Source organism: Phascolarctos cinereus, unplaced genomic scaffold (genome assembly GCF_003287225.1).
Source record: "Phascolarctos cinereus isolate Bilbo 61053 unplaced genomic scaffold, phaCin_HiC Scaffold_7;HRSCAF=346, whole genome shotgun sequence".
Classification (NCBI taxonomy): Eukaryota; Metazoa; Chordata; class Mammalia; order Diprotodontia; family Phascolarctidae; genus Phascolarctos; species Phascolarctos cinereus.
In genome coordinates, this window is record NW_027556180.1 from 178797706 (window position 1) to 178822977 (window position 25272).

A 25272-nucleotide genomic window follows, 5' to 3' on the forward strand; every position below is an offset into this window, starting at 1 on the left:
TCTCATCATGATATTCCATTGTCTTCTACTCACCACCCAATATTCTGAAATCAAATTATTTGTTTTCATGGTCCATTCCAATCCAATTCAAACCACAATGAACCCAGGCATTAGGGGATGCAAAGGCAAAAGCAGAAACACCTGCAATCCTCAAGGAACTAACATTCTCCAGCTGAGTTGAAGATGACTAGCATGGAAGGTGAGGTAGGAGAGAAAACATGAAGTAAAAGGATAAAGGTAGGGAGATGCTGTCTGTGGGACTGTCTCAGGCATGTGGGGGAAGAAAATATGCATATTTCTCTTGTGTGGGAGAGAAGGAGAATATGTATGGGGGTGGAGAATGGTGAAAGCTCACAAAATAAACAGGAAGGAACACAGTAAAAAGGCACAGAGGAAAAAATAGGGATTTTAAAGATAGCAAAATTACTTTACTAATTTTGAACAGCAAGATTAATATAGATGCTATAAAGGTTTCTGCAAATAATCAAGCAAATCACTATGCAAATTAAGTGAAAAGGGGCTGGGTAATGGTAGGGCTCCCAAGCCACCACTTGTGTCAATCTAGTGCTCTTCAATAGGAAAAGGTTGAGAAGAACTGTTGCTAGCTAAAAATTATGCTGAAAGTTTAATAGATACTTTATCAAAGGTAATATTAAAATATGCTACATTAAAAGGTGATTATTAGCATTATTTATCTGTTTAAGCCATTAAAAAGTAAAGTTAAAAACAGAAACACCTGAAATAATTTTCTCCTTGAAAAAAGGTAAGGTGCATTTATGATCCTTAGAAATAGAGAGAGACACAGTGCTGATATCAATCAGTGTCATAACACCATAAAGCAGAAGGAAAATGCAAGAAGACATTACCTTCAAACTGAACTGGAAAAAAAATTAGAGCAAAGCCTGAAAATAACCTGACTTCAACACAATTTTACTTTCTAAAAGCTGCCATTGGCCCCTCAGAATAGACCAAGATCTAAGGATGCATTATGAATTAGGAAGGAAATTTGTACTTAAAATTTACACACATTCTCAGTTACCTCAGGAATTTTTGCCAAACATTTCTTTAAGCCTTAGCCCCTACAATATAGCAATTTATGAAGAACATAAAAACAATCCCTCTAAGAAATTAAGTAGAAAAGGAGATGCTAAAATTGTTGATAGAGGGAGTTTTCTCGTCTGACAATTGTCTTAACAATGAATTCATAGATTCTGCTATTATCCCTAAAGAAATAATGCATAGAATATGAAGAGCTAAATAATGTTTGGGCTATATAAAATTTCAGATCACTGGAGACCCCAATATTATGCCACTCTTATCCCCATTCAGAAGATTTATGATTCCTGCATTTTATTGAACAATTATTAGGTTCTGGCCATTCTACTACATGGCTGCATGGGTGGATTGCTGGCATTAGAAAACCGAGTCAATGAGGGATAGCACCTTTAATGTGGCAGTCACACACCATTGGGAGCACTTGCTGACAGCAGCAGTGATGGTGAGCACTAGCCCATTAACATATCCTGCCTATAAATGCCCAACTGACCATACCTAGAAGTTCCAGAGGGTAACACAGCAGTTTAATAATACATACTTATTACTATTAACTTGTGGTCAAATCATGGTGCAACCTAGAGAAGGGAGTGTGCTTGCATCACTTGTGTGAAGGAGATATCCACTTTCTGGGTATCCTGAATTTGAAATAACACAAAAATGACCATGAGATAATCAATAGCTTAATGTCTGTTACCAACAGAATTTAAAGATAATGCCTAATGTTACAAGGCAGATAGGCAACAGAATCAGAAGACATAAACTTCATACTTCATCAGTCTGGATTTCACAATCATTTGATTTGCATAATGGTGCCAGTTCTATCACTTCCACCAGCACCACCAGACTAGGTTTCCCCCAGATATTTGATGATCTCAACTCCTCCTCACTGCTTAGCTTGTGAAATTATATTTTCTTCATAGCACAGGTTGTAATGATTTACATTTTTCTCCTCTGTACTTTCTTCTTGATTTCAAGAGTAGTTCTTTATCTGTTCTGCTAGCTCATTCTTAATGCCATATTTATTGACCTTGCAGATTAGTCTTTTTTTATAGCACTTTGTATAAAAAGGCTTTCTAAATTCAAGATAAATTATGTCCATAAATTTACCTTGTCAATTTCTTTTTATTATTTTCTTAAAATGCTCAATCAGGCAATCAGATTTGTTAGGCTAAATCTCCCATTTGTGGGCTTATGTTGACTATCTTTAATTAAATTCTAAATTTCTAGATGTTTCACTGTTCTGGTCTTCATTAGCCTGGTATCTCTCCTACTCTAGAGGTTTATATGGCTTTGCTATATTACATTCAAAAGTAACATAAAACCATTAAGAATACTATTTAAAGAAAATTGTAAACAATAACAACATAGTAAGATTTAATTGCATATACTTTAAGAATTCTAAGTAAATACATTCATCCCTATGAAACAACAAAAGGACAATATATTTGTAAATATCAAGGTTACTATTTTTGTTTACAGTAACACTAGCAAGATCTTAAACTTCAATTAAATACTGAGAAATTTTTCAGTGAGGTATTGACTAATTCTTTCTGTTTAGAGATATAGATAGATATATCTACACATATTGATATCTATACATATATATGTATATACATATATAGACATGCATACATACATATATACATATACATATATATATATATGAAATAGGCTAATACATTTTGAAAATCTATCTTTAAGCCTGAATATATCTGTTCTTGCAGAAGTAGATTTAGTATTTAAGATGATAGCTACCTACCTACCTAGCTAGAAACAAAATTAGTATATAGCAATTATTGCCTTGTTTGTGGTTTTAGGTTTTTGGATAGACCTTGGCCCAGAAAATGGGTTAAAAAAGATACAAGGCATATTTCCTGTTCACAGTGCTCTTTTTCATCCATTCATCCATCCATCCATTCATCTAAATATCAATCTATCTACATGTATATGTGTATTTGTATGTATATATATATATATAATTTCAGTCTGATCATAAATTTTATATATTCATACATAGATTTGTGATCAAAATGAGATTTGAAGTTTTACCTTTTAAGGTTGTTACCACAAATAAATCAACTGGCAAATTACTCAAATATTCAGTGTTTATTTAATGTTTACTCACACCTTATATGAAGTTAACTTATTATATCTGAGACCAAATCCAGCCTACTGCCTATTCTTATATGGCCCAGATACTTAATAATGGTTTTCAAATTTTAAAATAAAATTTTATTGTATTCAAAAATGTACAAATATCAAACCAAAACAAACCAAAACAAAATACTAACATTCTTAGCTCAGCTCCCAGGCCATATGAAATCAGGCAATAGGCTTGATTTGCCAACACATACCTAATACTATTTCCTTGATTGACTCAATTTGTTGTTTAAGGACCAACCTAGGGAAGCTGAGAGATTCTTATTAGCTGCAGTTAAACAAATTTTTCAGCCACATCAATTTAGAGGTGATCTACTTAGCCATATTGGATTTTCAGTCTTGGCTGGTGGTGAAAATATCCACAGTGAAGAAACCCCAAATACTCAAGCTATGTGCCTACTTCAGAGCTAGATGTTAAAGAATATTATGATTACCCTGCTCCTATCTCTAATCTGTTGAATCAACTGGTCAGTAAACAAATATATTCACTAAATTGCCTCTGAGGCTGTACAAGGACTATAGAACTTACTCTATATCTACAAAGATTACAGGTTGTATGTGACTAGTTCAAATACTTCGTAATGCCCTCTGCAATGCTTTCTGGTAGCTGATAGATTCTCTGTTCTAAGATCTTTTCAAGTAGATCTGAGTGGAAGTCTGCATAATCTCTCCATTTTCTGTTTCTATCTTTTGGTCATCATTACAGCTTTTCAAGTGGGCTTAATTTGTTTTTGTTCACTCATCTCTGACTCTTCGTGACTCACAGATCATATTTTCCATAGAGTTTTCTTGGCAAAGATACTGGACTGGTTTCCTTCTCCAGTGGATTAAGGCAAACAGAGATTAAGTGACTTGCCCGGAGTAACACAGCTATTAGGTGTCTGAGGCTGGATTTGAACTCAGGTCTTCTTGATTCCAGGCCCAGCAACCTATGTATTTAGCCACCTAGCTGCCTCCTTCACTTAATAGATCTAGAATATCTATCTTCAAGCTGTAATATAACTGTTCTTATGTAAAATGATTAGGGAATTTAGTATTTAGGTATACATGCATACACACATATGTGTATGTGTTTACATAGATATGTATATATCTACACATATATATATACATAAAACAGCAATGGGTATTAGAATATATATATATATATATATACATATATATATATATATATTAGTATATAATAATCGTGGTCTTTTTTGTGGATTTAGGCTTTTGGATTGACCTTGGCCTGGAAAAAGGGTTACAAAAGATACAAGTTGTATTTCCTGTCCACAATTCTCTTAAGAACAAGAAGTAATATTTCCCAACCACTGAAAGTATTAAAATAAAGACCTCAATTTCCATTCATTTCCACATATTTCGCATGCTTTGAAAGACTGAATTTAAATATTTTATAAACAAACTCCACGTTGAAAGACAACGTTACAGAAAGTGTCACTTCCTATCATCCTGAAATTCCATCATAGCCCCTGTGATCTACCTTCAGGCTTTGTAAGTGGGGCTACAGGCCCAATGTAGGATTGACAGGTTATAATTCAAACTAGTTAACCAGGTCCAGGTAAAGCTGATTATAAGCTCGAGTAATTTGAAAATGGTACAAGCAAAAATTCAGGTTTAAGTCACTAACAAAAGTGGAAGGAACATTTTGTGCTGCTCATTGATCAATATATGTTCTTCTCTTCCTTTTACCATCCCTTTCTCTATCCATTCCCTTCCATTCCTCCCTCTCTCCTTTCCTTCCTACTTTCCTTTCTTCCTTCTCTTCTTCCCTATTGACTCCCTTAGAGTTATGAAAAGTACAATGTAATTTCCCCAAAGCAGGCCAAACCACTATTCTTCTTTGCAATAATTCTAAACCTACTTCATTTTCCATGTGCTATGTTTATGTAAGCTATATACTAAACAAATAATTTCATATTCACTATCAAAGTATATTCTTTAACCATTTTATTTTTCCAGTGTGGCTACCTAGACAAAATTCTTTTGAGGGAACATACACTTAGGAGTCTATGTAATGTTATAGGAATTGAAGCAATAAACAAATTTACCCAGACCTGGTATTAATAAGTAGGGAAAATGAGGTCTTGCAGAACCCAAGGAAGATGGAAGAAGGCAAAGGTTATTCCTCAAACAGTCTGCTAAAAATTCTTCCAAGAAGTCTTCTCCTTATAAAAGCTAGCAGGAATAGATGAGTGAAAAGGAATGTGACTATCCTAGTACTTCAGAATATTCAGAGTGTCCACAGATGGGAATGGGGCTGATCAGAACGTTAGAGGCAAAACTTAAGCCAAACTCTTCTGATTCTAACATCAGGACTATTTTTAACCTAAATAACATAAATATAATACGGTGACCAATTTATTATATTTCATAGTAGTATAGGAATGGTTTGGTCTGTGGCATACTGAATCATCATCACCAAATACTACTATTTTTTCCCCACCTTACCTTACCTTATATTCATACATATATGTATATGTGTATAAATCCATCTATATCAATCTGTGTTTTCATATATATATGCATATATATATATATTTCTTTAACATATAAGCACATACATATATAACATATCAGAAAAAATGTAAGTACTTTGATAGTAAGTTCTTTCACTTTTATCTTTATATTCTCATCATTGGCACATGGTCAGAATCTTACAAATGCTTAATGATTAGTTGATTACTTAATCATGATTTACTTAAATATTATTTTAAATCTTTTCTAGTTCTTTTCCACTCATTCCAAGGGGTTTGCAAGCCAAGAGATTATTTCTTGAAAAAATACAGCACAGTAAAATTTTAAAATAATAACTAATATAGAATTTCTACAATGACATTGTCACAGTCTTATGACATTCTCTATCTGTTCTTTAAAATGCAATATTCAGGTTCAAAGGCTGAGTCCACAGTGGATAAATAGCTCATTTGTAGAACTATATAATCATCTGTATGGGGGGGTGTCTATATAGTATTTATGCAGTAAAGTGTGCAGCCAATGTTAGGTCTAAATTAGTAGTTACAGGAGACAAAAAAACTCTAGGGAAAAAATATTACTGACTTATAATTATAACAGTCAGTGCATGTAGGAGGCGGGGACATAGTGAATAAGCAGTTAATTACTTCTTACTGGTCTTATTTCCTTGTATAGATCTTCCCTTCATGTACCTTGTACTCTGAAAATGCAGATCCCAATAAGTATTGATAGATGGAAACAAAACTGAATAGTTAAAAATGTTGTGCCAAAGCTTTCTCTCTTTTAAAGGTTATGCATTTGTTCAATCTAGTGGAGCCTTTTAAAACATATCAATTACTCTTTAGGTCTTCTAAGAGTTTTAATTCTCCCCAGTTTTTCCTACTACTTGATGAGAGAGTAAAGAATGTGTACAAATATTTTCAGTTTTCAAATTTTTGAATTCCTTGATTATCTCTTCTGAACTGATCAAGGTTTCATTAATGCCAGCCTGCCTCTGGCTGCTGCATCCATCCACTCCCTTGTCCTTTTGTGAGCAAAAATCAAAGAATACATTTAATTTTTCAGAATCTACCATTTTGTCAATAAATTACCCTTCCCTTTCTTTCAACATTCTACTGTCTCCATCTCTGACCTCTTGTTCCTCAGTTCTTCGAAAAATGTTCTGATATTTATCTAAACTTTTCTGCAATCTTCCTTTCATTTTTCACCTTTGCTTTTCTTATATATATATTTTACACCTGAATTCATTCTATAATCTCCCCAGTTCTTTTCACTACATAATGTTTTATATTTCACGGATTCTTTTCTCTTGCCCTTGATTTCTTTCTGTACTTCCTTATTTATCCACATTGACCTTTTTTTTTTACTTGGAGTATATTTATTGCTATGTGACACTCATAACCCTTGGGCATACATTAATTTGTCATTGAACATTTTCGATTTGCCCTCTCTGGCCTTTGTAGAATTCCATTACTTTGCCCCATTGGGTTGTTCCCACTCTGTATCATACTGTCTCAAAAAAGTATCCTTCTAAATTCAGCATCTTTATTATTCACCATTTGGATCCACAGCTGGACAGTTTATTTGTTCAATGTCAGTTTGTTGTCAGTTAATGGACATGTATTGAGTGCCAGGTATGTGATCAGGACTACTGAACTATGCACAAAGTTCTGTACCAGGTAAAACCCGTTTTTACATCCTATTCTCTAGAGACAGAAACTTATATTACAGACTTTATGAAAGTTCACTCTGGGATCATATAATCACAGACTTTTAGAGGTGGAAGAAACTTTACAGGTCAACTGATTTAAACTAAAGGGGAATATGTTGACTTATTCATGCTATTCCCCTTCAAGATCTCTACACTCCAGTCAAACTGGACAATTATCTGTTCCCCAAACTATATATCCTCTCCTGCCTCCATTTGTTCATCCCGGCCATCCCTGTTATCTCCTTCATCTCTATCTTTCAGAACTCTTAACTTTCTTCAAGCTTCCCATCAAGTAACACCTCTTTCTCCTGAAAGTATTCTCTCCTTGAAATATTTCTATGGCACTGAGTCAGGTTTTCTTATGCACACCCCTCCTCCCCATCCCTACCTTGGAGTTTAGGAAAACTGTTTGAAAAGTACCTATAAAAAAAGCCTTAGGCCTGGTGGATGAGGACAGAGACTACATATGACTGGAATAAATCAAGGAAAGCTTGAAGTTATCAATAGCAAGATTAACAAAATAATTCTGCTATGTCTAGACCCAACAATGTTAACCAAAAGGTCAACATTGCTTGAAACAAACTCTGGCCTATTTAAAGTATAAGTAGGATATGCAAGCAAGAGCAGGGATCTGACATCTGCACATTCTTACTGTGCATACAACCTGTGCAAATAGATGCTCACAAGAAGATTAAAGACAAAAGGTAACAGTGAACGTCATAAGGCCAGTGCTTGTTCAAGCTCTAGGTCAGATGCTATTTGATTTAGGTAACTCACCAGTGCCACAAGAATTGTATTGTTGGTTAAGTCAGAAGTTCAGGAAGAGTGAGGAGAATGTTGATTGTGATTCCAAGTGTATGTTTCATACAATTCATGAGAGTCTATGCATGTGCATGAAATTACAAGTATAAATTCCATATACATATCATATAGATGGATCTTCATGTAAGATAAGCATGTCAACATAGGTTGTCCAATATATAGAAACCACTAGCAGGTGAAATGGTCCATGCTTCTCCAAGGAAGACTAAAATGTCCACCTTCAGGGTATTAAAAGAAAAGCCAAGGCTAGGCACTTACTCCCTCACCTACCACCAAAAAAGTTATCAGCTAGATTTATATAAAGTCTTCCCACATTCAAATATCTCTAGTTTAGGGGCATAAGCTGATGCAGAAGGAAAATCACTTAGTTGGTCAATTTGAAGGAGAAAGGAAACCCTTCATTTATATTTACCAGCTTTGCTATTTTGCCATCAAATGCTGGTTACATAAAGGAACATCACAAATAGTAAATAGCAAGTGAACTCATTTATCCAAGCAAATAGAAATCAGAGAAATTACACAGATTAGAATGTACCAAAGAATACACAAGCATGAGTAAGCTCTTTATGTGGGAGCAAGATTCAATCTTAGCTCAAATAGAGAGCACTCAAATCTTACCCAAAGAATTCCATGCTAGTAGGAAATTAGGAACATGCTGGTTTCCCTTCAACATTTGTAGATTATTTTTTGAGATGTGTCTTTGCCAAAAAGTAATTAGAATAATCCATGGATCCCACTCAAGAAGTTTGTCCCCAGCTTCATCAGTGTGACCTCTCTATAAATTGGGAGTCACATATCCTTTCACTTACATTTTATTATACAGTCATTACAGCTGTATCCAACTACTTGGGTTTTCTTGGAAAGATACTAGAGTGGTTTCCATTTCCTTCTTCAGCTTATTTTACAGATCTGAGGCAAACAGGTTTAAGTGACTTGCCCAGGGTCACACAACTAGTAAGTTTCTGAGACCAGATTTGAACTCAGGAAGACGCGACTTTCTGACTTCAGGCCTACTTACTGTGCCACCTAGCTCCCTACTTACGTAGCAGCACACAAACTACTCTAAAATCATTCAGAAACTTGATTTCACAAACTTCACCTAAACCTTTCCAAGTGTGAACACTCTTTGAGAATCACTCATACACATATTTTCTGTGACTCTTTGAAGGCATGGAATTTCATTTTTATATTTATATCTCCCATGTCACATTATCACACACATGAGTACTCATTTTGTATGTGATAATGTGACATGTACATTGAATTGAATTGGTCCATTTTCCTCATGATTTGAAATGATTTCTATTTCCTGCTTTTACATTTTAATAAATGTCTGGTGATCACATAGATTCATAGATTATTTGATGTGAGAGAGATCTTAAAGATAATTTAATCTAACCTTTTAATTTTACAAATGATATAAGAAGGCCCAGAGAGGTATTTATTCCACTAAACTCCCATTCTGATGCCTCATTATAGTTTAGAGTTGGCCTTTGGTTCTCAAAGGCCGTACTAGCAGAGCACTTTAATGGGTCCTATCAAGCTAGAAAAGTTTTAAGTCTAGGGTCAGGGGCTTGACTATATGCCCATTGTCCAATGAATAGCCTAAGTTATGACAGGCTCATAACGAGATGGCTGCCCACAAAGCGGTGAATATTTTGGGGTACGACTCATGTAATTATTTAAGAAATGATGACATTGTCATCTATACTGTTAGAAGGAGCACCCATATGGATAAAATGACAGATTTTTTTCTTGAAGTATCAAAGATATTAACCTTTTCCTCAATATATTGCTCATACTACTCCTTGCCGGTAATGACATCATGGTCTGAATGCAGAATTATGATATTCTCCTGGTCACTTCTTTTTGTTCATTTTCTTTGACTTTATAACACTCTCAGTATGCATACATGTGTTTTAAATAGATGTTGACAGTAGGCCAAAAGTTTGCCATGGTACCTTTAGCTTATAACCCTAATCTCAAACATTTGCTACTTTTCTTTTAAAAATCCAAAATTTGTGTTTAAAATTTCCTTTATTTAGTATTTTAAATGCTATGTGGGGTATTTTAAAGAAAGTAGCTCAGCTATTTTTGGGATGCTGAAAATTCTTCTTCAAATGCTTTCCCCAGGTTTAGGGATTTACAATTCTAAGCCTCTGGCCATGTTACTCTCCACCTCCACCTACTAAAATTATCCAAGAACTCTTCCTTCTCTTAAAAAAATCCTAAAATTCTGCTTATTTCAAGAAACCACCTCTAACTGCCTGCAGATGAGGTGATGATTTTTTTTTCAGTCTTACCTCCCATCATAGAACCCATAGGTGGCAGCAGTACAATTTTTCATAGGGTTACCTAAAAAATCAAAAACAAAAACATATTGTTTCTTCCTCAATGTGAAAGAAATAGAATAAATACTTTTGCTTAGCATTTTGGCAAGTTTTAGATCCCCAGTACTGTTTTCTGTTGAGCTTGTTTTATTTGGTAAAAAGGGATGATTTCCATGCCATTGAACAAAGCCTCCTTACTTTTTAAAGCAAAGGGGAACAAATAAGCATTTATACAGTGCCTAGGAGCATTGTGCTAAGCACTTTACAAATGTTATCTCATTTGAGCCTCACAACCCTGGTGGGTGGATGCTATTATTATCTCCATTTTACAGTTGAGTAAACTGAATCAAATTAAGGTTAAATGATGAACCCAGGGTTATGCAGATAATAAATGTCTGGAGCTAGATTTGAATTCAGATCCTCCGTATCTCCCCCACATTCTATTCATTACTCTTCCTAGATATCTCCACTCAGTCCTTAGCAAATTCTCAGATATCGTCAGCAAGACATAGTGGAAAGAGTCCTGGGTTTAGGGTCAGAGGAGCTGGTTTCTAATCCTGACTCTAACCAATTTGACTTGTTTTAATTTGCTTATTCAATATAACTCAGCAAGTATTTATTAAGTACTTACTATGTTACCAACAATGTTTTGGGGAAACAAAGAAAAAGAACATAGTCTCTGACTTCAAAGAATGTATGTTTTACTGGTGAAAACAGCATATAGGCATATGGATAAATAAGTATAAATGTAGGAAGATGGTAGTGGTTTTTGCTGGCCAAAATATCAATGAAACAAAAGGTTATTTTGGTGAAAGAAATGAATAATAAAGTCAGGAATGTGAGCTAGATGGGTGGAGAATAATGTTTTTATTTAAGACAACTAATATTAAAAAGGGCAATTTTACAATCACATGGCTAGTGTACTATTGGTGTTGCCATAAATTAGACCAGTCATTCTGGAAAACAATTTGAAATTATTTCTAAAAGTCACCAAACTGTGACCCAATAATACTGTTCTTGGCATATACCCAACAGAGGTCAGAGAGAGAGGAAAATTGCCCAAACATACCAAAAATATTCACAGCAGCACTTTATTTTTGTCATAGCAAGAATAAAATGGGTCTTATAACACCCATTTATATTTACATTTATAAATGGGGGGATGGCTGAATTAATTTTGATATAACAATGTAAGAGGTCATTATAGTACTGTAAGAAACAATAAGGCCAATTCAGAGAAACCAGAGAAGATAGTCTTTGATATATTGAGCTACAGTGTGAACTGAGGAGAAAATTTACATGGTAACCTTAGTAAGAAAAGAAAACACTGAAGCACTGATCAGTTCAGGGATCCATCATCATTTTAGGCATCCATATGATCACAGAATTACAGATTGGAGCTGAAAAAATTCTTAGAAACTATCTTGTCATTTTACAAGCATGACTCTCATGTTTTAACAGGGAGAAAATGGACTAGGCAGGGTTGGAGAACCTTTGGCCTCAAGGCCACATTTGGCCCTCTAGGTGCTATGCCTGAATCCAAACCTCACAGAACAAATCCCCTCAATAAAAGGATTTGTTCTGTAAAACTTTGACTCAGTCAAAAGGCTGCACCCAAGGACCTAGAAGGCCACATGTGGCCTCGAGGTCACAGGTTCCTCACCCCTGGAATACAGGTTTGAAATGGCATGTACATTTTCACACAGGGTCAACATTCTATTTTATTATGTTTGAATATATTCATTTGTGAAAAGGGAGGGCATTTATTTGGGGGAGGGAGTTAATAGCTAGTGGGAGAAATTCAAAAAAAGAGCACTAATGAAACATCAAAATCCAAAAAGGAAAGCAAAAGAAATTTAGAAGGGGACATAAACAGTGCAAGGTTTGGTACTATCATGTTACTATTCATTTTACCTGGGGTGGAGCCAAGATGTCAGATCAGATGCAGCTACCCAGCTGAACTCTCCCAACATTCCCCTCCAAACAACTTTAAAATAATGCCTCAAGATGCCCATCAATTGGGGAATGGCTGAGCAAGTTGTGGTATATGAATGTAATGGAATAATATTGTGCTACAAGAAATTATGAACAGGCTGACTTCAGAAAAACCTGGAAAGACTTGTATAGTCTGATGCTTAGTGAAGTGAGCAGAACCAAAAGAACATTGTACACAATGACTAATATTGATAAACTTAACCCTTCTCAGGAATACAAGGATCTAAGACATCTCCAGAGGCCTCATGATGGAAAATGCTATCCACATCCAAAGAAAGAACCATGGAAGTTGAATTGCTGTTTTTTCTCTTCTGTTGAGTTTTGTTTCCTCTTTCTGATAGTTCCTCCTATTGGTTTTAATTTTATTTACAACTTCACTAATATGAAAATATGTTTAATAGGAACGTAAATGTATAGCCTATATCAGATTATGCACCGTCTTGGGGAGGGTGGTGGTAAGGGGGAGAAAAATTTTAAACTGAAAAGCATGTGGAAGTGATTGTTGATAAATTGGAATAAATTAATTTTTTAAAAAAAGAGGCAAAAACATGCAAGAAAATAACACCTTAGAGAACAGAACTGGCCAAATTGTAAAAGAGGTGCAAAGATTAACTGACAAAAATACTCCTTAAAAAGCAGAATCGGCCAAATGGAAAAAGACATACAAAAAGCTCAATGAAAAAAAATTCCTTAAAAATCAGAATGGAGGATGAGGGTAGCTAGGTGGTGCAGTGTTTAGAGCACTGGCCCTGGAGTCAGGAGGACCTGAGTTCAAATCGAGCCTCGGATACATAACACTCACTAACTGTATGACTCTGGGCAAGTCACTTAACCCCAATTGCCTCACAAAATACAAATAAACAAAAAAATCCATTAGAATTGGTGAGGTGGAGTCAAGATGGCAGAGTAAAGGCAGGGACTCACCTCAGCTTTCCCCCCAAACCCCTCCAAATACCTTTTAAAATGACTCTAAACAAATCATAGAGCAACACAACCCATAAAAAAAAATGGAGTGAAACAAATTTCCAGCCCAAGACAACTTGGAAAATCAGCAGGAAAGGTCATTTGCACCAGGGTAGGAGAGGAGCACAGTCTGGTAGTCCACACAAGTGCAGACCTGGCCCCAGAAAACCCTGAACAGGCCTCAGGGCAACTGAATCACTAGCAGCAGTGGCAATTTCCAGACCTCTCAGTTCACAGATGCGAAAGACAACTTAGAAGGTCAGCAGGAAAGGTCTGCTGCACCTGGGTAGGAGCACAGTTCAGCATAGGCTATGCAAGCACAGCCCCAACCACAGCAAACCAGGAGTAGGCTTTGGGAGTAACTGAATCTAATGTGGCAGCAGCAGTGGCTGTTTCTGGTTCTCCCAGCCCATAGATGGTAAGGGAATTGGACAACTGGTCAGAAGGAGATTACAGAAGGAGTTTACAATGCTAGTAGGACTCTGTTTCTTTGCCCATACTCTAACTTAGGTCACAGTCCTGAAGGGCAGTCCCAGGGCAAGGAAGAGCATTAGCATAGCAGAGTTTTGGCCACAGTGGAGGGAGGACCTTCCTCAGTTCCAGGGCAGAAAAGAAAAGAGTACTTGTGGTCACTCACAGACCAGAGCACAGGGCAGGAAAGGAATGAACACCTCTCCTTAGATCATATCACTTTAGAAGAGCTGAAAACTTACAGATCTCTAGAAGTATCTCTGAAAACAGATGCATAAATCCACTGAAGCTTGGGACAGTGTTCTCTCCAACCCGAAAGCAGAGTCCTCCTTTAGCAAAAAGTTAAAAGTAAAGTAATAGGCCGGAAAAATGAGCAAACAACAGGAAAAACTCTGACTATAGAAAGTTACTGTGGTGACAAGGAGGATAAAAACACACTCAGAAGAAGACCACAAAGTCAAAGCTCCTATTGCCAAAGCTTCCAAGAAAAATATGCATTGGTCTCATGCCATGGAAGAGCTCAAAATTTTTTTTTGAAAATCAAGTAAGAAAGGTAGAGGAAAAATTAAGAAAAGAAATGTGAGTGATGCAAGAAAATCACAAGCAAAGAGTCAACAGCTTGATAAAGGTGACGCAAAGAGTACTGAAGAAAATAACACCTTAAAAAACAGAGTTGGACAAATGGTAAAAGAGGTACAATGAGGAGCAAAATGTTTTAAAAAGCAGAAGTGGCCAAATGGAAAAGGAAGTCCAAAAGCTCACTGAAGAAAATGATTCCTTAAAAATTAGAATGGAGCAAATGGAAGATGATAACTTTATGAGAAATCAAGAAACAATAAAAACAAAATCAAGTTTCCCCCTGCTTTATAGTAGTTGGAATTGGGAAAGTGGAAGCTAATGACTTTATAAAAAATGAAGAAACAACAAAACAAAACCAAAAGAATGAAAAAATAGAAGATAATATGAAGTATTTCATTGGGGGGGGGGGAGAACAACTGACCTGGAAAATAGATCCAGGAAAGACAAATTAGAAATCATTGGACTACCTGAAAATCATGGTCAAAAAAAAAAAGTCTAGACATCATCTTCAAAGAAATTATCAAGGAAAACTGCTCTGATATTCTAGAACCTGAGAGTAAATAGAAAGAGATCCCAAAATGAAAACTGCCAGGAATACAATAGCAAATTCCAGTGTTCCTAGGTCAAGGATAATATATTGCAAGCAGCCAGAAAGAAATAATTTAAATATTGTTGAGCCACCATCAGAGTAATACAAGATTTAGCAGCTTCTACTTTAAATGATCAGCAGGCATGGAATATGATATTCCTGAGGGCAAAGGAGCTAGGATTACAATCAAGAATCAGCTACTCAGCAAAACTGAGTAGTATCCTTAGGAGGAAGGGGAAATGTATATTCAATGAGATCAAGGACTTTTGAACATTCAGCTCTGGCTGAATTGCTGAATAGAAAACTTGACTTTCACATATAAGACTCAAGAGAAGCATAAAAAGATCAACAGGAAAAGGAAACCATCAGGGACTTAATAAGTTTAAACAGTTTACATTCCTTCATAGGCAGATGATATTTGTAAGACATAAGACCTTTCTCATTATTGAGGTAGTTAGAGGGAGTAGATATAGACAGAAGGCACAGCTATGAGTTGAATATGAAGGGATGATATCTAAAACATAAAATTAAGGGGTGATAGAGGAATATACTGGGAGAAAGGGAGAGGTAAAATGGGGTACATTATCTCACATAAAAGAGGTGAGAAAAAGCTTTTACAGTACAGGGAAAGATGGGGTAGTTGAGAGGGAGTGGAACCTTACTCTCATCAGAATTGACCCAAAGAGAGAATAACATAACACACTCAGTTGGGTATATATAGAAATCTAGCTTACCCTACAGGAAAGTAAGACGGGAAAGAGGTAAGAGGATGGAGCAGGGTGATAGAAGGGAGGGCAGATTGGGGGAGAGATAATCAGAAGCAAAACTCTTTTGAGGAAGGAGAAGGTGAAAGGAGAGAGAGAATAGAATAAATTAGGGGAATAGGGTGGAGGAAAATATGGTTACCTATAGTAACTGTGAAAAAAATTGAAACAAATTTCTCTGATAAGGCCCTCATTTTTCAAACCTATAGAGAACTGAGTCAATTTTATAAATATGAAAGCCATTCCCCAATTGCTAAGTGATCCAAAAACATGATCAATTTTCAGATGAAGTAATCAAAGCTACCTAGAGTCATATTAAAAACAAATACTCTCACTATTGAAGAAACGCAAATTAAAACAGTTCTGAGGTACTACCTCATATCTATTAGATTAGCTAATAGGACAGAAAAAGCAAATGACAAATGTTGGAGTGGGTGTGGGAAAAATGAGAAATTAATATGCTGTTGGTGGAGTTGTGAACTGATTCAACCATCCTGTAGAGCAATTTGGAAATATGCCCAAAGGGCTATAAAACATGCATAGCCTTTGACCTAGAAATGCCGCTACTAGGTCTATATCCCAAAAGAGATTTAAAAAAAAAGGATCTATATGTAAAGAAATATTTATAGCAGCTATTTTCTGGGGGCAAATAATTACAAATTGAATGGATGTTCATCAATTTGGGAATGGCTAAATAGGGTAGGATATATGATTATGATGAAATACCATTGTATTATAAGAAATAGTGAGCAGGATGCTCTCTTAAAAAACCTGGAAAGACTTGTATGGGCTGGTGCAAAATGAAACATACTGTGTAAAAAGTAACAGCAATATTATAAAATAATCAGCTGTGAATAACTTATGTACTCTCACCAATACAACAGATCAAGATGACTCTGAAGGACTTATGATGAAAATTGTTATCCATCTCCAGATAAAGAACTGATGGTGTCAAAATACAGATTGAAGCATACTTTTTTTTTACTTTTTTTTCTTGAGTTTTTTGTTACTGTTTTTTGTCTTTGTTTTCTTTCGCAACATGACCATTATGGAAATGTTTTGCATGACTACACATATATAACCTATATTGAATTGCTGCCTTCTCAATGGGGGGGGAGGTGTTGGGAGAGAGAAAGAGAAAATTTGGAATTCAAAGTTTTAAAAATAAATGTTAAAAATGTTTTTTTTTCATGTAATTGGGGGAAAATAAAATGCTAAAAAATTAGAATTGGTAAGTGGAAGCTAATGACTCCATGACATATCAAGAAACAATAAAACAAAGTCAAAAGAATGGGGAAAAAATAATAGAAAATGTGAAATATCTCATCAGAAAATAAATCAACTTATAGATCTAGGAAAGATCATTTAAGAATTATTGGACTACCTGAAAGCCATGATGAAACAAAGTGCCTAGACTTCATGTTTCAAGAAATTATCAAAGAAAACTCTCTTGTCATCTTACATCCAGAGAGTAAAATAGCAATTGAAAGAATCCAGTGATAACTTCCTGAAAGAGGTCCCAAAATAAAAACTCAAGAATATTATAATCAAATTCAAGAGTTCCCAGGTGATGGAGGGGGAAAAACAGGCAATGAGGAAGACACAATTCAAATATCTTGAAGCCACAGTCCAGATCATGCAAGATTTAACTGCTTCCACATAAAAGGAGTAGAGGGGTTGAAAAATGATATTCCAGAAGATAAAGGAACTAAGCTTACAACCAAGAATCACCTATCAAGCTTAATTTATTAAAATCCTTCAGGGGAAAATGAATATTTAATAAAACAGAGAACTTTTAAGCATTCTTGATTAAAAGGCCAGAGCTGAATAGAAATTTTGACATTCAAATAGAAGATTCAAGAGAAGCAAAAAATGGCAAACATGAAAAAATAATCATAAAAGACTCATTAATGTTAAACTGTGTACATACCTATATGGAAAGATGATGCATGTAACTCCTAAGAACTTTATCATTATTAGGGCAGTTAAAAGGAGTTTATATAGACAGAGAGCATGGATATGACTCATATATATTGGAATTATCTCCAAAAAAAGAATAAATAAATGAAGGGGAAAGAAAGAAGGATGCACTGGGAGAAGGGTGAAGGGAGATGTAGAATGGGGGAAATTTTTCTCATATAAAAGAGATGCACACGAATGAGCTTTTACAATGGAGGGTAAAATCTGGTGAGGGTAGGTAATACATGAGCCTTGCTCTCATTGAAATTGTTTCAAAGAAGAAAGAATATTTATACACATTCAATTGTGTATGGAAATGTAAGTTACCCAATAGGAAAATTGGAAGGGAAAGGAATGAGAAAAAAGCAGTGTGTTAAAGTGAAGGGTGGCAATAGTTAGAAGCAAAATAGACTTTTGAGGTGGGAGGTAGAGAGAGAGAGAAAGGATTCTATTTCTTAGCCAGTGCCAAGTAGTTTTGATGGCTGCTGCTTTATACTACAATTTAAAATCTGGAATGGCTAGGCCACCTTCCCCAGCATTTTTTTCATTAGTTCCCTAGATATTCTGGACCTTTTGTTATTCCAAATGAATCTTGTTATTATTTTTCTAGCTCTATAAAATAATTTTTCAGTAGTTTAATTGGCATGGCACTGAATAAGTAAATTAGTTTAGGTAGAATTGTCATTTTTATTATAATAGCTTGGCGTACCCATGACCAACTGATGTTTTTCCAATTATTTATCTCTGACTTCATTTGTGTGAAAAGTGATTTGTAATTGTGTTCATATAGTTCCTGGGTTTGTTTCAGTAGGTAGACTCCCTTCTGTCCTCCCTTCCTTTTCTTTCCCCTTTTCCCTCCTACTGCCTATAGGGCAAGTTAGATTTCTATACCTAACTGATTATGTTATTCCCTTCTTGAGCCAAATCTGTTGAGAGTAAGGTTCAAACAATTCTCATTTCCCTCCCTACTTTCCCTCTGCTGTAATAGGTTTTTATGCCTTTTCCTGTAATGTAATTTACCCTTGTCTGCCTCCTCCTTTCCTTTTCTCTCAGTACATTTTCTTAGGTCAGATTAATCCACCTACTTGGATTCATTTAACCCATTTGATTAGATTGTCTTTATCATTACATCAAAGTCAACTTACATGTATCCCCTTTTTCTATACCCCTTTAACGTGGTGTAGTAACAATACAGTTCTCAAGAGTTACAATTGTCATCTTCCCTTGTAGGGATGGAAACAATTTGCCCTTATTAACAACATATTGTACTTTTCTGTCCCATTTACCTTTTTATGTCTCTCTTGAGTCTTGTATTTGAAGATCAAATTTTCTGGTGAGCTCTGATCTTTTCATCAGGAAGGTTTGGAAATCCCCTATTTCATGGAATATCCATGACCTGAAAGGTCATGCTCATTTTTTTTTTTTTAGGCAATTGGGGTTAAGTGTAGACCAGTAATTTTTAAACTGTCACTCCTGGATCTATTTTCCAGTTCAGTTGTTTTACCAATGAGATATTTTATGTTTTCATCTATTTTTTCATTCTTTTGTTTCTGTTTGACTGATTCTCACTCTCTCATAGACTCATTAGCTTCCACTTGCCCAATTCTAATTTTTAACAAATTGTTTTCTTCTATTAGATTTTGAACCTCCTTTTCCATTTGGCCCATTTTATTCTTTAAGGAGTTCTCCTCAGTGAGTTTTTGTGCCTCCTTTTCTGTTTAGCCAGTTCTGCTTTTTAAGGAGTTGTTTTCCTCAATGTATTTTTTCCCCAGCTGGCCAATTGTATTTTTTAGGGACTTATTTTCTTTAGTGTACTTATTTTCCACTTGGCCAATTGTATTTTTAAAAGCTTGTTTTCCACAGTTAATTTTTGTCCTTCCTTTTCCAAGCTATTGACTCTCTTTTGCATACCTCTCATTTCTTTCCCCAATTTTTCTTCTATTTCTCTTATTTGACTTTTAAAATCCTTCTTGAGCTTTTCTAAGAAGGATTTTTGGGCTTTTAGAGGTTTTGGATGTGGGTTTGTTGACAATGTTGTCCTTTTCAGAATTTCTGCCTTGATCGTCACTGTCCCCATAATAAGAATCTATGATCATTGTACATTTCTTTTTGCTAGTGGTGCTTACTTATCTCCTGACCTTTAAAAAAATTGAGCTCTCCTGCTGGGAAGCAGTGGGTACTGACCCAAGCTTCTTGTGCTGGGAACCCAGGGCCTGGTCACTGGCTTTTTGTGCTGGGATCTCAGATGCTGGTAGTTGGAGGCTGTAAGGCTCTGGCAGCTTACGTGGTGTTGGGCTGAAATCAGCAACACTGGAGCTCTAGGGGTAGAGGCTGCCTGTCCCCTGGAGGATGCCTGCTCACCTGGGCCTTTCACTCCCTTTTTTGGGTCCTTGCAGATGGATGTTTACCTGCTGCAGGATGTTTCTCCACCTGGATCTTTTGTTCTTGGCGTTGTGCTTCTCAGAGTTTTGTACTGGGAGACTTGGCTGCCAGCGATCGCTGTGGCGTGTGGTGATTTTCTGAGCTAGTTTCCACTGGCTCTCCTGCCTGTACTGGGGCAGTCAGGGTCCTGGTGTTGGTGCTTGCCTACTCAACGACCTGAGGTTCAGGATCTGCCCCTGGTATGCTGAGGTGGAGCTTTCCAATAGCTTGTGCTGACATCTCCCTTTCTGTACTGCTCCCCCTTCCCCAGGGCAATTTTCCAAACTTCCTGGGCTACAGGACTGCTGCACTTCATCTTTCTGCTGGTTCAGCTGTTCCAGGGGTTTTCCTGTGGTGAATTTTCTGGGCTTTCAAAGGTTAATAAGGGAGGGTGAGAACAACTTAGTTCTTACTCTGCCATCTTGGTTTCCAGAAGCAGAATCAATCATCTCTTTTAATTAGGTCTATTTTTGCCTTTGCTTTATGTGAGATTGTGGTTCCTACCCCTGGCTTTTTTTACTTAAACTGAAACATATTCAAATCTGCTTCAGCACTTTATTTTGATTCTGTATATTTCTATTTCAAGTGTGTCTCTTGTAAACAATATCTTGTTTTACATGGCTAATAGAGAAATTTGTACTTTTTTTACCTTTTTTTCCCTCTTTGGAGAGGCAATCAGAGCTAAGGGACTTGCCCCGGGTCACACAGCTAGTAAGTATCCAAGGGTCTGAGACCAAATTTGAACTCAGGTCCTCCCCACTCTAAGGCCAGGGCTCTACCCACTGTACAACCTAGTTGCCCCTTACACTTTATTCTAGAGGCATTGCTAGTTTTTCTTGCTGAGTCATTGTTGTGACCCCCATTTGGGGTTTTCTTGGTAAAGAAGTTGGAGTGGTTTGCCATTTCCTTCTCCATTTCCTTTTACAGATGAGGAAACTGGGGCAAACTGAGTTAAATGATTTACACAGGGTCACATGGCTAGTAAGTGTCTGAGACCATATTTGAACTCATAAAAACGGAGCCTTCCTGATTCCAAACCCAGTGCTCTATCCACTGAGCCACCTATCTGCCCTCTAGAGGCAATAGGGAGCCACTAAAGCTTTTTAGCAGGAAATTGATGTGGTCAGACCTATGTGTATGAATACTGATTTTTAAAGTCTCTATTGCTTCATCTGTAAAGGAGAATGGGATGGAAGGGGGAGGGTGTGAGGAGGAGGGAAGGAACAAGATTATCTTTAAGGTCTTTTCCATATCTGAATGTATGATCATTTAATCCTCATAACACCACAAAGGGCACCTTATGTTTTATGGGTTTAAAAGCCTTTTTCTTAAAATGTTGAAGCTACAAATACGAATTTAGAAAAAAAAATCTGTTCTTACAGATGAAGTAAGCATTTCAGCTTTATATTTTGGTCTAGTGATTGTTGCACATTGTTCTGAATTCCATCAAGCACATGGTTGGCATTCAGTCATGTTAAATATGCAATCATTTGTGAATAGACATAGTACACACATACCATGTACGTAACAGTGAAGTTCACACCACTTAGTAACATAAACTCTCACATATGTGCAGTGGGGATCAGACGGATTCCTGTGAGAACCCAAACCTTGCAACTTATGCCTTTTTTTTTCTCAGAAGAATACATTTTTGTGAATATCTATATCTTATTTCTCTTTCAGTTCATACATGGACTTGAAATAAATGAATTGTTGAATACTCCTCCAATTATTGTCTGTAAGTCTGCTCTCTGCATTTGCTTTTTATGAATAAGAAGGCAATGTTTGTAAAGGATTTTGAAGATTTAGGATCACTCATTTTAAGAGATACCCTGTTGGGCCTCTTTTACTGTTACAAAGCAATTCCTCCAGGATTGTATACTTCCTCAAAAAGCAAGTTTTGTATTACTTCTCTACCTAATGGGACATCAGGGGGTTGGCAAAAACAAGAATTCATGACAGCTAGTGAATTTCTCACTTTGGTAGTGGTCAGATTAGTCAAATTCAACTGACTTTTATTCTAAAACTCCCATCTTTTTTTTTATTCATTCCAAATAGTGTAATTCATGTCAGTTATCTTTTTTTTTTCAGTTATCTTTTTTCTTTTTCCTGTAGATGTCTATGTTCTGAAGGAGTGCCCTTTCCAGGCCAAATGGTTCATACATGCAGAAGTCTCCACATTTCATTTAATTTTCTCACACACTCTGTAATGAGATAATCAAAATGAGATAATATTTGTAAGTGCTTAGCACAGTTCCTGTCACATAATAAGTGCTATATAAATGCTAGTTTATTATTATTATTAATTATTATAGCTTTGTTTGTGGACCTTAGCCATTGATAAGTTTTCCTCTGTCAGCATTTATGTTTGCCCTAAGCTCTTTCAATTGTCTCTCTGGATAAGATATCTGTTTCTCTGATTAATATTATTTCCTTCCTGTCCACCCATCTGTTTATTTTAGTTATTTCTTCTTCTATGCAGGCTTCTGTATAGACTCCCCACATATGCCTACTAGGGAAGTACATGAATACCAACTAAAATGGCATGAATACCATGGTATGGAGCAAACAGTTTAAGTCACAGAATCTGGAGTATTCCTGAGTATTCTACTGAATTAAGTGCTAGGGATACAAAAACAAAAAGCAATCCCTGTTTTCAAGGAGTTCACAGTGACTATTATCCATTCAATTGTTTCCTTCCATCTGAATAGTCCTCTTCCCCCCAATATATTCTCCTTGTTATTTTTTCCAGTTTTGCACTTTGCCTTGCTCCTACCCTTAAAGAAAACAACCTGAATTCATTAGGCTATACCCCTTATCGTGCATTCGTTTAATGCCAATCATTGCTTTTTGTCTTATGCATATGTCTACAGTCATGCTGGATAGTCTCACTAATAGGCTCTAAGCAGTTTTGTTGTTTTTGTTCAACCATTTCAGTCATGTCTGACTTTTTGTAACTCTATTGGGTTTGCCATTTTCTTCACCAGCTCATTTTGCAGAAGGAAATTGAGTCAGAAAGGTTTAGTGACTTGCCCAGGGTCACATAGCTAGCAAATGTCTTAGGCCAGATTTGAAGTCAGGAAAATGAGTCTTCCTGACTCCAAACCTGGTAATCTTATCCCCTGCATCACCTAGCACAAGACCATATATAATTATTTGCTTAATAAATGCTTTTTGAGAATAAAATGACACTAGGCTAAGGAATATGCAAATGATACTACAGAGATCATTTCTGTTGGCTGACAGGCATGTAATAAGTTACTTCCCATGCTCATTTGGCAACCTTTCATAATATAGAAAATTAATGCAGAATAATGATAGATCTCAACAGAGGGATGTTGAGTTATTTGGCCATGCTAATGAAATGGAGTCTATCTGGAAATCATTGTGTGTTATCTTGTTCAAGGTAGAGAGGGGATATTGTAAAATGTCATGTCCTTTACTAACAAAACAAACCTGAAAATAATATTATTGTATGAAAAAAATAATTATTTTGGTAAGGAAAAGAAGGATTGTGGAGACTTCAAGTTTTTATTCAAGTTCATTGTTTTCACAGAAGAAAAATACCTATATTATATGTTGTAGTTTAATTTGAATGCCTGATTTCCATTTTCAAACTGATTGAAAACTGATTTTTGTTGTTGTTGTCTCATTTCCAATGTATCTGACTCTTCATGACCCATTTGGAATTTTCTTGGCAAGGATACTAAAGTGGGTGACCATTTCCTTCTTCAGTCTATAACACAGATGAAGAACTGAGGTAAATAGGGTTAGGTGACTTCCCCAGGGTCACATGGCTGGCCAGATTTAAACTCATGAAGATGAGACTTCTTGGTTCCAAATCCAATGCTTTGCCACCTAGATGCTCAATTGAAAACTGAAGGCTATTCTCAATTGCTGGACAGAATAAATGTGATAGGACCTGGTCTTGAAGTTGGCTTGAGAATCCTAAGAAGCTGAATTATCCCAAATCAAATGGAAATCACTTTTCACAGTTTTATATTTCCAGGTCACTGCTTTGCTCCTGTGACTCTGCCTAGTGGTGACCAATAATTCACTCTTCCTAATCTCTTCTCAGAGAGCACCTCCTATACACAGAGCTTTTCTTGATCTTTCCAGATGTTAATGTTCTTGCATTGGCTCTGGCCCACAACATACCATTGGACACAATGGGAAAGTGGTGTAAAGGCAGATGTGAATGTGTGAATGGAGGTCAGGAGAAGATAAATTGCAGAGAGGAGGTAAGCAAACAGAAGAACTGGTAAATATGATGTCTGAAAACAGTAAGTTGCTACAGAACAGAAAGTTTATAGATGGTTTATAAGGATGTAGAGACTGTTAAGAGAATCTCATATTCACAGACAATTTTCAATATTTACCAAAGCATAAAATACATAGGGGAGAAGGGACAACATTGCTTGGCTTTTCAGGGGTGGAGTTATGACCACTCTCTACTGACATTTTGGAGTTGTAAATGGTTGTAAGATTTGATATATTTCTCTTTTACTTCTAACATCACTGAATCAGAGGAAGATCAATCTCTACCTCTGTCTGTATTGCTTAATATTCCAATTCATTATGATAAAAAGTGAAGTAAGTAGCATCAGTAAAATGATTGCCACAATGCAAATGGGGGGAATAACAACAATCACTGTAAAACCAATAAACTTGCATGTTGAAAAATTGTAACCCAAATGCTTGGCCCTCTGAGGTCAAAAAATTGATCAGAAATATTTGAAATGAATAGAAGAGGAGAAACTAGCATAATGAAGGAAAAAAGGAGATGGAAAGGTTCAACAGAAAATGAAATAAGAAGCCTAAGTTTTAGAAGGCTGTGGCAGATGATATAGATTTGAACTTTGGATCTAACTTGTTATCCAAGTTTAGGAGCAGTTTAAAATTCCGTGGGACTACAAAAAGTGAAGTTTCTCTTTCCCCAGAACCTGTCTCAATGTCTTATTCATTATGGCAACTTAA